Source organism: Bombus vancouverensis, chromosome 18 (assembly GCF_051014615.1).
Source record: "Bombus vancouverensis nearcticus chromosome 18, iyBomVanc1_principal, whole genome shotgun sequence".
NCBI classification, from domain to species: domain Eukaryota; kingdom Metazoa; phylum Arthropoda; class Insecta; order Hymenoptera; family Apidae; genus Bombus; species Bombus vancouverensis.
Genome location: NC_134928.1, coordinates 1,398,035 through 1,412,426, shown reverse-complemented (window position 1 = coordinate 1,412,426; position 14,392 = coordinate 1,398,035). Strand labels below are relative to the sequence as shown.

Genomic DNA, 14,392 nt, shown 5'->3' with positions numbered 1-14,392 from the left:
TCCCGTGCCAGTACTCCTGCGCATAGCAGGTTAGCCGAAACGTGGAGTTTAATTTCAAATTGCATTAAATAACAGACAATACTACAATTTAATCTAAATTCAAAAATTAACGGCAACGCAACCAAAACGAGCCAGACAAAACGTAACACTAGCCTCTCTCTCACCCTAATTTTGATCGGACACCTCTGGATTTTATCAAAATTTCCTATACCTTTCCCTTTAGGATATGTATTGGGCAAAGGTCCATTTTTCTTTAAAGTGCTTTCTATTTTGCCATTAAAATCTATAATGTAGTAAAATGTTTTCTCTACTTTTCGTTCGTGTTTCACTTTAGGTGATCTTCGGCAACATTGAACAACTTTGCATAAGTTACCACACCGATGAAACTTTACTCGAGATTATAACTGGTGGAGTTCTCTTTGGAATTCCTCTAATTCGATGTACTTTTCTTTTTTTCTTTTCCACTCGAACGATCCATCTTAACATACTTCAGATTAAATTCGATAGAAGCTTCGGTTTAAATTTCTAAATCCTGGTTATTGGCAGAATCTGTAAAATTGTATTTCTTCTGACACAAAGACGCTTCATGTTTCCATAGAGAGGATTTGTTTTAGCGCAGTCACTGCTGATCGATTATCGCGGTGAAAACAGGATGGAACAGCATAACCCGACAAATACGTCGTTATTTTCTCGTAGCTTCAATCTTCTAATTAACGTTGCTTGTACAAAACGTCTCGAATCAAAGTGCTGTATTCAAGTTCACCCTATTTCGAGTCCCGAGTATACAAAGACATAATTTTAACTTCATGTCGCGTCTTTTAATTAACGCGAGTCATACACAACGTTCCGAATGCGAGAGTGTTGGTTCGTACAGCAACAAAGGTTGTACGACTGTCGTAGTTTGCACGGGGAAAGAGTTTACATTATTTTCTGGAAAATGTAATTTATTAAAGAATACCTACACTTTTAGAAACAGTACACATCGTACTACTAAAATCTACAAATTTCCCGAGCAATCTATTAAGTTTACAAGCTTTCTAAATTTTAGAAAATATAAACGTTAGCTCTTATAACTGCTCAACTGTTCGTTTCGTTGTACGGCAGAACCGGTGAAAGCTCGTAAAAATAGTTCATTTTCCCGCTGTGAAACAACCAATTTATTCGATTACACGCTGCAACTATTCTGTGATATAAACGTCAATTCTTATGTCTTTATAGAAATTCTAATACGACAATTTTCATTCGCGCTTTCATAGCGATACATATCGTTCTTGGTCTCATGTTCCTCCCGATTATCGTATTGTACGACCGGCACTGTGATGGAAATTGAAATATTTATTTACTTAATATTTAACGTAAAATTAAAATTGCACATTACAAAACATTATCGTTCCCGTACAATTATCATTCGACGTCATTAATCGATAGCTGGGTAAGTAAATACATCATTTCATAATGAAAATTGTAATTACGATCCATATTTAAATTAGTCATCTGTCAAATATGAAACATATCATATAATCATTCCACGTGAGATAAACGAAATGAATTTTTTTAAAATCTCAATATCAAATTCAATAATAGGTTTATCCATTTTTTAACGGATGTTGTAATTATTATATCGAGCGGACGTTTAAACGAATAATCATAGCGAATAAACATTGCAATAGAAGAAAAATGACCAATATCAGATCAATTAAGAAAAGAAATTGCAACATTTACTTACCCTCGCTTCATTTATTTTCTAACTTCTTCAAACATTTACGCTGACCAAAAACAATTTATAAAATATGAAGATCTGCAAACGCGCACGTCGAACGAAAAACTCGCTTTAACAAAAACTTTTACAATAATGAAATGGGGTAGTGATCAACGTACTTGATAAAATACACACGTACGCACGCATGCACACGCTCACGCACACACACACACACAGAAACATATACGTATATGAAAGCACATAAATATAACGCGTTCAAAGAAAAGCAGACAAATTTATTACTCGATTTATCATAATTTTCATTAAGCTGCTTCAATCGGCACTTAGTAAACGATACGATAACGCGATTAGATCTCTTTATCTCTTATGTGAACAAAACGATGTATATTAAATAAAGTTAGAGACAGAATGGAATATCTAGTTCGCTCGTTTTCTGGCTGGTCGTCTAGCCTAGAATGCTTGACATATTCTGCTTCAACAAACTGAGACCATCGCAAACAATGAACAGGAAGCGCCTAAGGCTGACACCCAAACTTCACTCAATGCTCGATGTTTGAGCCGAGCGCAGTTCGTACTAGGTCAGAAGCGTCGATTTATCTTGTATAGTATTGTTACGCCGCGCGACTCTCTGCCTGGCCCAGGTCAGACACCGCGGGCCAGACGGACACCAGAGGTCCGCTCTTTCGTACGGCGTACCCTCAATAGCCTTAAGCACCGTCCATAAATCATAGATTTCTTAGAAAAGGTCCTTTAAACAAAACAAACATCTGGTCCCGAGGAGTTGCTAAACACTATTGTCTACCACGGCAGGACAAGGGAAAGTTGTGTTTTTGTCACGCACGCGGCAACTTTCCCCCATTAATCACTTTCTCTCGAGGGCAGTTAAGACCCTTCGTTTAACCAATTAAAAACGAAGCCTATTCCCTCACTCTCCTAAATAACATCGGCTCCAACAAATCCGATGGTCCCGTGCGCTAGAGACATCGATCCTTAGCCTTCCTCCGAGACAGCATCGTCTCCCAAGAACACTGATTTCACATCCTTCGAACGGTCAACATCCTTCGAGCGGGTATACACACCCGCAGATCAGTCACTCACTCATCTCGTACACACGCACCAGTGTAACTATCCTCGTTAGAAGTTGTGGAATAAACGGTGAAATATAACTTACTACTGTGTCATATTCAATCAACCACCTCTGTTATCCTAACCGAATCAGGGGAACGACTACTTCGCGGCGTCGATTCACCGAATCGTAGCGAGAAGTTACGCCCCTCGCTGACGCGTTTTCCTCGCGACCGCGTCTCTCCGCGAACGGTCGTAACAAGTATATTTCAACAAATATCGATACATTTCATGCGTGTCATGGAAAATGCGAATACATGACTTAAAGAACACTTCGAAATCATTTGCTTCGTGTGTGTGTGTACTTGGCGTGTTTATTGTACGTCTCAATCTAGCCCGATTCTTCAGTATAATAGTGTGAAAATTGATTTTGAAACGACCTATAAATCAAAGAATTAAATATTCTCTATGCTTTTATTTTACGATTATCTTAATTTATCCAAAGAACCATGAACACATGCGAAAAGTCTGATCCAATATATCGCGGTCACGCGCCTCGCGGGCGAATCGTGCGAATGAACGTGTAGCTTATCTGCGTGGAGATGTGATTCGTAGCTGAAGCCTTCGTTACAAGTATCGCATTTGTAAGGGTACAATTTCCATGATTCGTCCTGATAATGCTCCAACTTGTACATTCCTTGAAACGATTTACCACATATTGCGCATAAAAAATCATTGCCCTTGTAATAATACGTGTCATGCTCGACTAAACGTTCGTAGGATTCGAATAACAAATGGCATATATTACAGATTGGTTTATCTTCCACAGCGCAATCGGAATTCAACACCAGCCTAGAATCTTGCCCAATATGCAAATGTCGTTCGTGAATTTGAAAACTCTGTTTCTTAACAAATCCTTGATCGCAGAACTTACAAAAGAATTTGTAGTTCACCGAACACGAAGGCGCATGAGTAGCAAGCATGTGAAACTGTAAGAATCTTTTAATGGAAAACATCGTGTTACAAACGTTACACTTTTCTGTGGCTGTTTGGCGATAGATGCGTTCGTGTATGCACAAATTTTTAAGTGTTCAGAATTGTGTTCCACAAGTAGTGCAAGGAATCATGTCAGCTTTCAAAGGCAAGTTACATGTCGAGCTTGTTTCACGAAAACCTTCAAATTCCTCTTTCACATTTTTCGATACTGCTTGCTTGAAAGCGTCTTCGTTTTCCTTTTCCTTTTAGTTTTCGTCTTCGTCTTCGCCTGACACAAAACTAGTAGGCTCCAAGAATTTGTCGCATTTCTCTAAACGGACCACGCATTCTTTATACTTAACTTCAGGTGCAGATCTTCTACTTTGGTCAAATATATAGGGGAACTTGTTTGTTTTAAAAGATTGTCTTGATCTTTCAAAGGTCTCAAACTCCAATAAATCGTAAAAATCATATAAAGAAGAAAAACATCTTTTCACTGACCTAAGGTTGTAAGGCGTATTGCGCGAGGTATTAGAGCTTCCAGGTTCAGCTTTTATTTCGTTCCTTAATAAAGATATCATTGTTTTTAAATTCACATGAGTTTGAACAAATGGTCGTTTCCTAACAGGAGATTCGATTCGCTCAACAGAAGTAGACGTCTGAATAACTTCTGCAGCAGTTGATGTCTTGTTACTAAATGTGTCGAACGTTGAAGTTGGAATAATAGTCGCAGTAACAGGAATATTCTCCGTATCGATAACTTTTTCCGGGCTAACCCATTTGTCATTCGGTTTGTCTTTGTACGTCGATATGAAGCCTGTAAGGACGGTCTGCTTCATCCTTTTCGACTGTGTACAATGCGAATCGTTTAACCATTTCGTGTGCGTAGACTTGATATTGCTGTTCGAACCCTTGATGGATGTTACTGTTTAATACTGTTTGATGATACTGTTTAAACTATTAGATGGTATCAAAGGTATATTTATTGAGCTATCTACGTTTTTTGGGCAGGGACTGTGTGAAGTATTTGATTCTGCCATGGCTATACCATCCGAATGATTCGACTTTCCTAACGATTCAGCAGATGTTTTCGTGATTTTGCTTTCACCAGAAAATATTGCGTTCCCATGCGCATGGAATAAATGAGATTGGATATGTCTTTTAAAGGAAAACCTTCGGCTACAAAAATTACATCTATATCCAGACAATTGTTTCGTACGACATTGCTTCTTTAAATGACGTATCAAGGAAAAATGCATAGTGAAAATCGCAGTGCAATTATTACACTTAAATACATTACAGGTATATAATTTGTTATGCTGATCAAATAAATGTTTAGTTCGAAAAGTTAACAAACAAACGTTGCAACTTCTTCTGTTGTTTGAAGGTACTTTATGCTTACTTTTTCGTTTATCAGGATCCGATTTCTTATTTTCTAGATACGTACTTTCTTGAGGAAACGCGAATTCTTCGTCTTCAGAATAAACGTCATCCGAAGATTCACCTTTAAACGTCGCTGTTTCATTTTCATTCCCTGTATTCGTATCAACTGGCGACAAATCATCGCAGATCTCCGGATCGATTGGCTCTTCTTTTATTCTTATTGCATAGTCAGAAGGCTGAAAAAAATATACAAACCTAACGTAACATTCTAAAAAACGAAAAATCTATGAAACAGTCTTAGCCTAGTAATTGAAGCCAATCGTGTCATAAATATCATGGGTTGGATAGAAAACTATGTATAGAGCTACAAAACTAGATAGTAGAAAGAACGCTTTATGACGCCATGTTTATGAGTTAGCCAGGTTCTACCATTAAAAACATGAAAAACATAACTGCACAAATCCAGAATACTACATACATAAGAAGAGAGGTGTAAATTTTGTGTAAATTTACAGCTTCATTAGAATTGCTACGAAACTTTTCCTCAACTCCTAACATTTATCATAGGACATGGCCGATCGATATTTTCAAACTATTGTGTAGTGAAGTGGATTATATTCAACTTTCAATTATATTCAAATGGAAGAAAAATCAGATTCGCATACGATATTTTTAACATGGTTGTTTAACGTTATTTCATGAATGTATTCTTCCAAGTAACAAATTGGTACAAAGCAACGAGCGGTTCTTCTATATGTTTAACAAATTGTATATTATAAATGAGAAATGAAATATACGACAGAGCAACAAACACCATGCAAAGCTCTAAAAATTCAATATCATTTGAAAATATAAAAAAACAACTCAAAAAGTTTACAAAAATCACCATGAATTGTTTAAAGTAGCAATATTTGTATCCAATTCGATGGAAGATATTGTAGAATCAATCGCGATCAGTAACCGGTGTGAGAAACAGTCAATGGTAGTAACTGGTCAAAAAGAAGGAAAACGTGACTGTCAACGGTGCTTACATACGCTGATACGATGAACGCATCAACGTTTTTTGATCTTTTATGGTGTATATTGGCTTGCATCGATGCAGAAAGTAATATTATTTCCTTAATTGGTAGACAAAGCCATTGGGTATATATTAAGTATATATTGATATACTGATGTCATTTCACGAGACTTTGGAGTCGATGCGTAGCGTCATTACGATACGTTTCAGCTATACAGGCTGCTCAACGAATTTTCTACGCTAGACTATACTAGAACTACTGTCCCGATGCTGTTCGGGCAGTAAGGGACATATGCAAAATTCCTCCCTTTCACTATGTTGCCAATTTGTATAAGAATATATATACACGCGGGTAAACGCACACGCGTATCTGTGCCTCGTTATAACTGTGTGCGGAAAAATTTTGTATATAAACCCACAGCAGCAATACTTTTCATAACGCATACAGCTTTAAACCTGGGCATAAGGTTACACGAGCGTTAAAACGGGCATACGTTTCACAGTCATTTCGTACGTACGTAGAAGTCACGGCATACGAGCGTCGTCTGTTTTGCAGAGCTGGCGGAACAATTACTCACGCCCTATCAGTGTGCTGACACGCAGATGGTCGAAGCGCTAAATTTCTAGTTCTCAAAAATAGCGATTGTTCTTGACTGTGGCGTAAACCATGCTTGACGGAACGTTCGCGACATTGTGTTATAAAACTCCAATAATATTTCTTTTTAATCTGAATCGATATCGAAGTGCGTTAAAAACTGTAAATAATTTGATTTATACAAATGATTTTTGCAATAACAAATGATTTATAATAAACAAATCTGAAAATCCTTGCACAAAATAGAAAAGTTTTCATTCCGATACAACTATTCGCTATAGAATAATCGCTGGACATACATAAAAAATACGTACTCATCGAACTGATAACGAATAACCAGCGATACGTTCGTGTGACCTGCTCTATTTAAAGTTATACGTTACAAAACGCCTCAGCTGAATCCAACGCCCGTATTTATATAAATACATCAGTGAACAGGTAGCGCACGTTCCCAGTGATGAACGTTCCTGGTACATCTGTGAGTATTAATCCATTATACGGCAATATATTTTTTACAACATACGTTGTTTCAACGCTCGTATGCTTCGACGCATTAATATGATGAAAATCTAATCTTTCTTACTAATCCACTTGGTATCGTACGAATAAATAGATAACATTTCACGATACAACAGCGATTTACATTAATATTACATAAAACATATTTATATATGTATAAATATCAATTTTATATTCTACAAGCCGAGGAAAATTAATAACAAATGATAATAACACAAATGGCAAACATAATCAGTGTACTAAATATCAACATATTAATGCAAATCATTTGTAATTCAATATTTCCATTTTTATAAAATAAAATATGTAAATGAAATTTAATTGTAAAATGATCACATTCGCATAAACTCATTACTCTACAACGGAGCAATTAAATATTATATTGATAACAATAATAAACACGGTTGCATCGATGCTAGACATTCTGCATTACTTTAGTATTTTTAATCCATGTATTATTATTGAGCCATAATATATAAAGTATAGACGCAAGAGATCATAGCGCGTTGGCCAAAGTAGTCTTATAATTGACAGATACATTATACAAAATTTTATGTACCATCGTGGAAATTCCTTTTAATTCAACAATTAAATTTCATTTCTATTACAAATCATAAGTTTGCATCAGAACGGCCAAAGAAGCAAATCTTACATTGTCTTATTGAAATAGTTAAAGAAAGTGGTACATAAACATTAGCTTAATATGTTATATTAACCAAGATTTCTAGAAACAAAATACATTATTCAATACGGTCAAAGTTCACTTATCGAATGATGTTTCAAAAGGTACTTACGTCCATTTTGTTGTCCAATTTTATATCCATGGAGATTGCATAAACGGACCGCACGTAAACTAACACTCGAGCCATTTGCTTTACGAAATTATTATTATTATTAGACAAACTGCTTGCCTGTGCACGAGGAAAATCTATGATTAGTGAGCAGTAGACTTTAATAATATCCTCAAAGAACAATTCGCGTTTTCCTTAAAATATGCCATAACTGCACGATAACAGTAGCAATTTGTAAATGAATATAGAAATTGTATGAGATACAGTTATCAAATACATTTAACAAAACTGTAATTATTTGATAAAAAGTCGTGAAATCAATGAAAAGCAGAAGACAATGGAAGATATTTCAGGTTAACCTGTCATACATGATCTTAAAAGTTGTTTACACTCTCTTATTATTCACTTATTATTCATTTGCATCCAGAACATGTTTTCCTTTGTTAATAGTTCGCGTCAAGATAGAATGTAAATTTCTTATACACATATAAACATGCAAAGAGAGAGAAAATACCGTTCGAACTAGGACACCACCATGAGCAGCACTGTGGGCATTAAAATGGCATCCTCCACTAGTAGCAAACATGACGCTCAGTTCAGATAGATTCACACGTGGCTGCAGCGCATGCGTCTTACTGAGTAGATTCTCTGACTAGCTTCACGTTATGTTCAATACAATTTTTTTGTTCACGTTTCTGTATAAACTCACGTTATATATGTATGTATATCTGTGCATCTAAAAAGCAACACCAACACACGTCAATGAATATCTGATTATTCCTGCATCATAAGTACTGCAAGCTTCGTATTCGTATACACAGGTTTGTAAACTCCAGTAGAGGGGGTAATGCTCTTAATATTCGGAAATGTGCTTTACAAATCGGCCGTTAGTCGCAGCGCTGGCATCAATTTGTTAACACCTTCGTTTGCAAAATTATGAAAAGCAGTTTAGTTTATATTCTTCACCTTTAGTGATAATTTTCATCAATATACTTAAAGTAGACATGCAGTATTTCACGTGATACAAAAGAATGTTGTTTAAATGAATGTAGTTTTACATAATGCTATAGAATTTAGTTATAGACACGATCGTGCTGCAGACACAAGAAGCGCTGCGCGGCGAAGTCTAACAAATCGAGTCAAGTCCCTTACTCGAGAAATGCTTTCTGGCCCGTACATGGCAAATATATGCATACATACACAGGCGCGCGTACACACACACACACACGCGCACACACGCGCACACACGCGCACACACGCGCACACACGCGCACACACGCGCACACACGCGCACACACGCGCACACACGCGCACACACGCGCACACACGCGCACACACGCGCACACACGCGCACACACGCGCACACACGCGCACACACACGCGCACACACACGCGCACACACACGCGCACACACGCGCACACACGCGCGCACACACACGCGCACACACACGCGCACACACGCGCACACACGCGCACACACACGCGCACACACGCGCACACACGCGCACACACGCGCACACACACGCGCACACACGCGCACACACGCGCACACACGCGCACACACACGCGCGCACACACGCGCGCACACACACGCGCACACACACGCGCACACACACGCGCACACACTCTCACACACACGCGCACACACTCTCACACACACGCGCACACACTCTCACACACACGCGCACACACGCGCACACACACACCTTCTTACTGTTGACTCTGTCAAAGGCTCATGAGATACCATTGGTTGTTAAAATATTTGTCAAAATATCTGTTTTATACTCTAGCGTTAAGAATAAGAATCCTATTGCTCAAGAAATTAAAATGTGGTTAAAGAAATGATTATTTGAACCCTATCGACAATTAACTTTTGCAGTCGGTAACTTACCGACAACATCTTTATGTGTCAGGTTATCGATAGAATTTAGGGCGCGTAACAATTTTTCATTTGAATTAGCCATCGTTCTGAACAACAGAGATTATATTTACAGGTACAAAAAAAATGACTTTAACAGAGTTTAACAAACATCAGAGGTGTTTAGACACGCAAGATGCAATTGACAATGTTCTTGGGTTCGATAACGAATCCACGGTCAACGGGATAACACTTTACTAGGCGTAGAATACATTTTAAGCACAAAATACGATTGCTGGGACGCTCAGTATAAACTGCTCGAAGTGTAACTTTCAAAGGCGATCGCACGAATAATAGACTGATGAAAATTTTCCTCGCTTTACAATCGCGTTCGTTTGTTAAATACTCGTTAGAAGCATCGAGAAAGTTCCAATCGCCGTTGCTATGCAGTTTGTACCTGGAGTTTTATTATTAATACAACGTGTGTCCCATTATATTGGCACCTCCGAGGTAAAATCACACGTGGCCAGGCCCGTTCTTGAGGCCGTATGCCGCCACAACCACATTTCTAGGGAGAACCATACAACCACTCCACTTTTCAAGTGCATAGTTTCGTAGAAAAGACCTACGTGACCCTGGCTACGAGCGTCTGCAGAACACGTGCGCCTAGAAAAGACAATAGAAGGCGACAACGGCCAGAGAGTCAGTCGAGAAACAGAGTGTGATTCGAAAAGCAGAGTGTGAGCGGAGAAGCGGAGTTTGCGAGTGGCGTTGCCGAGAGAGTGTTGATTGCGTTTGGTAAAAGTCGAGTCGTTATCGAGTTATTTAGTTGCGCTGTTTTCTGTACGTTTGGTGTGAATAGTTCAGGTTAAACAACAATCGCCTTTTTCTGTCCGATTAACATCTCTATTGTCCATTCCTTGTAAACACATTATATCACGATATTACATATATATTATATAATATTTATTATTTATAGAATAAGTATTTATATCAGTATACATATACGAGACGTAGAATAAACACGTTTATCGCACATCTGGAAGCATTGGGAACCTTTAGCATTTTAGTATTATTCCAAATGTTACCGACTCAGCGTCTAGATGATATTATCTGTTCCCTTCAGCACATTATCCAGTCCAGCACATTGTTAAATATATAGGTATCTCCTTTCCATAACACATCTTGGATAACAAGCTTTTGTGGCAATCGCATATCCGGAGATATTTACTTGTGTACACTGTACTCCAATGATGTGAGGTCAATCGAGCGTGATCGGCCTGCGGGCGTTCGCAGAGACTTGTCCTAATAGTAATAAAAATGGAGCGATATATGGGACTCTCTAAGAGGTGGTGCTCTATCTTTAAAACCATCTCAATTTCCGGCATGAATTTTTCTGGCAAAAATCATCCTGGTAACCAAGTGATTACTACCTAGCGAAGCTACAAAAGTATGGATTGGAACACACAACAATACTCTATTGAAAGTACAACAGGTTTTCTGTGCTAAGGAAAATGAAAACTGGTGTTTTCTCGATAATGCCTAGACTAACAATAGAGTGTATTTTTTCGATTTTGAACTTGAACATCTGATGACGAAAATGAGAGCCTATTGAACTATGCGTCTCATTTAAAAGATAGACAGAGCCACGTTACATTTCTTTAAGCGGTAGGGAGTACCACGAATAATCTATACTGGATGAAGAAAAGGCGGCTCTGCATCAGAGTTTCATCAAATACTAAAAATAATAACTTAAAACAGTCTTGTTACATTTAGACTTCTTCAGAACATGGTAATGGCAGTGAAATCTGAGCTGATGTAGGGTTTTCGTTGCAATCTAGCGCGGCTTACCTTGCACAACCACATAAATAAATTGGCGAAGGTGGGGAGTTATAGTACCTAATTAGACTTCTCCTGCTAGATGAGATAACAAGCAGCAGGCCTCGTGTCACGACGTCCGACGACGTTCCACGACGTCCCGCGACGTTCCTCAACGACCCACGACATTCCACGACATCCGACGGTGCCCCCGTAGGGGGTTATTAGTCCAGTCTAATTCATCAAACAGTTTTGGATGATCTAGACTAGACTAAACTATTAAAGTAGTTTCTAGCTTGATATATCTCGGAATTATAAATATATGTTGTTTACCAATAGCAATCGAATCCTAATATTAAAATTAACGTTACACTTTCAGAATAGTACATCATGTATTATTATTTGGGAAACGATGGCAATTACTCGGTCCCATCACGGGGAGATAACTACGCAGGGATTCTATTTACGTAAAGAGTTTTTAAGCATCGAAAGCAGAAGATATAAAATTATTTGATGGCAAAGAAGTAGCGTGTATGGAAATTTATTAATTAGAATAGGTATAGTATGTGGATCTACATAATCACATTTGAACATTGAACTTACCATCGAAGAAACCAAACCTCGTTGCCATCGATTAAATCGCATTTGCTTTTTCAGTTCCGTGAATGCGATTTGATTCCTTGGCTTTGAGCGAGTACGAAGAATTACAATTCATCCATAGACGCTCTACAGTTACACTTTGTATTAGCACTGATTTTATATGAAATAGTTAAGTGAAAAATTAAATACTGTGCTTAAAATTAAAAGATAAAACTAAATGGAAACAAAATACCGCTTCAAAGACTCGAAAGATTTCGTTAATACTAAATAAAACAAAATAAATCATTAATTTAATCGCTATGAGTTGGTTTTATTGGTTTAAATTTATTTATTGGTTTAAATGAATAGTAGAATTGCTTCCGATTAATGGTGTAAATTAAGAGCATAATTATTTTAAATTAATGGGAGGCTTTTGTTATAAATTATTATTTTAATTGTTAAAAATTAATGGAGTAATTGTTTCAGATTAATAATATATTGTTATAAATTAATAGTTGAACTGTGAGGCATTAACAGATCAAACGGTGTAAGTCAATGGCTTAAATGTTGTAAATTATTAATTTCATTGTTACAAATTAATAATTAAATTATTAATAAGTGAGTAAAAGTTCTATTTTTATCTACACAATACGGCAGCTCAAAGAAAAATGAGCTCCCGCGCGAGTCGTAGTTCCTCATATACCTCGTACAAGTCGTAGAGAAGAAGATTCAGAGATGTAAACGATCTCGCGCGACGTTGTCAAGAGAATGTTGGATTGGATGGAAATCCATAAGAGCACATGGAAAACAGCTCTATGAAATTTACGAGTGGAACCGTTGCCTCCATAACTCATAAATAAAAAAGCGTATTATCAATGTTCATTAAAGGCTTGCACAGGCACCGTGATTGTCCCTACGGCGAGTATCCACAAGAAATACAACGAATTACGACACATGTTCGATATGACCTCCGTTTTGTCGTAAACAGAGCCTAACGCTTCTCTTAAAATTTTACCGTATCGAGAATGCAGTGTTGCAGTTCTATTGCAATAGACACCGGCGATGCGTACACTAACCTCCTCATGTGTCCCCAGAGGTCAAAGTCGAGGGGATTTAAACGTGGGGATCGAGCAGACCAAAGCACAAGTCCCCTTCCACCGATCCATCAATCTCCAAAACAGTTAGACAAATGTTCCTACACTGCGTGGGTAGAATGTGATGTGATTAAAATTGATCGCTACGTGTATTTGTTACTCCAGTGTCACATTTATTAAATGTTGTCTCATTAGTAAATAATATCCTCGCGGGGAAATTGGAATTGCGTTGGATTTTCCGACTCATCCATTTGAAAAAGTTTTCTTCTGTTTTTAACTCGTGAACTTTCTGAAAGCTACACAGGTGTAGATCTTTCCCCTTCAATACAGACTACACGGTGCTGCTGCTGACACCTTCTTCAGCAGCAATAACCCTCGTATTTAACCTGAGATTTTTTTCAATGCGGTGCAGTATTCCGTCCCCCAGATCCGGATCGTCGTGCTGAATTCGCCCGCCAGGTTTCAATGTACCTATATCCTGAAATCGATAATCTATTTTAAAAAATATCTTTGTGCTAGGTATATAGTTCTATTGGTGTGGTAACAAAGGTGCATGTCCGAAAGTTCTCCAAATGTATACGATATTTTGTAACACATATGGCGATTTAAATAATAAACAACGAATAGTAATGCTACACTGCATACAACACCCACTGCGCGTACTGCACACCCAATACACCTAAGTGACACTCAAACTTTATATTTTCAGTTCTCTGAAAGTTTCTCATCGACTGTCGGAATGATTCTGTCCTTTCAAAATTGTTCTAGCCTTTTGCCTCAAAATGGCTACAATATGGTAGCGACAGAGAGTTCATTCACGAAGAAGAATTTACTATATTCTTTGCCAATGCTTATGTAACTTAAATTTATATAACTCGGATTTATCCAGGAACAATCATAATATTTCAGAAGTTCCTTACGAAAACAAGGGTGTGGTATCGAGGAAGCAAACAGGCTGTGCACCAAATGTGTTTAAA

The 14,392-nt window shown here is 37.7% G+C and overlaps 1 long non-coding RNA gene and 1 pseudogene across 2 annotated transcripts; one reads left to right on the top strand and one right to left on the bottom strand.

Annotated features, from left to right (window-relative positions):
* Nucleotides 1-1,013: 1,013 nt before the first annotated feature.
* On the bottom strand, nucleotides 1,014-8,630 carry LOC117160347 (uncharacterized; annotated as a pseudogene). Its single transcript, XR_013060726.1, has 3 exons — nucleotides 8,581-8,630; nucleotides 8,070-8,186; nucleotides 1,014-5,379 (listed from the first exon to the last, which is right to left on the bottom strand). The product of XR_013060726.1 is annotated as an uncharacterized LOC117160347 (transcript).
* On the top strand, nucleotides 7,004-12,550 carry LOC143304031 (uncharacterized). Its single transcript, XR_013060727.1, has 3 exons — nucleotides 7,004-7,234; nucleotides 12,122-12,299; nucleotides 12,400-12,550. It is a non-coding gene; the product is annotated as an uncharacterized LOC143304031 (long non-coding RNA).
* The last annotated feature ends 1,842 nt before the right edge of the window (nucleotides 12,551-14,392 follow it).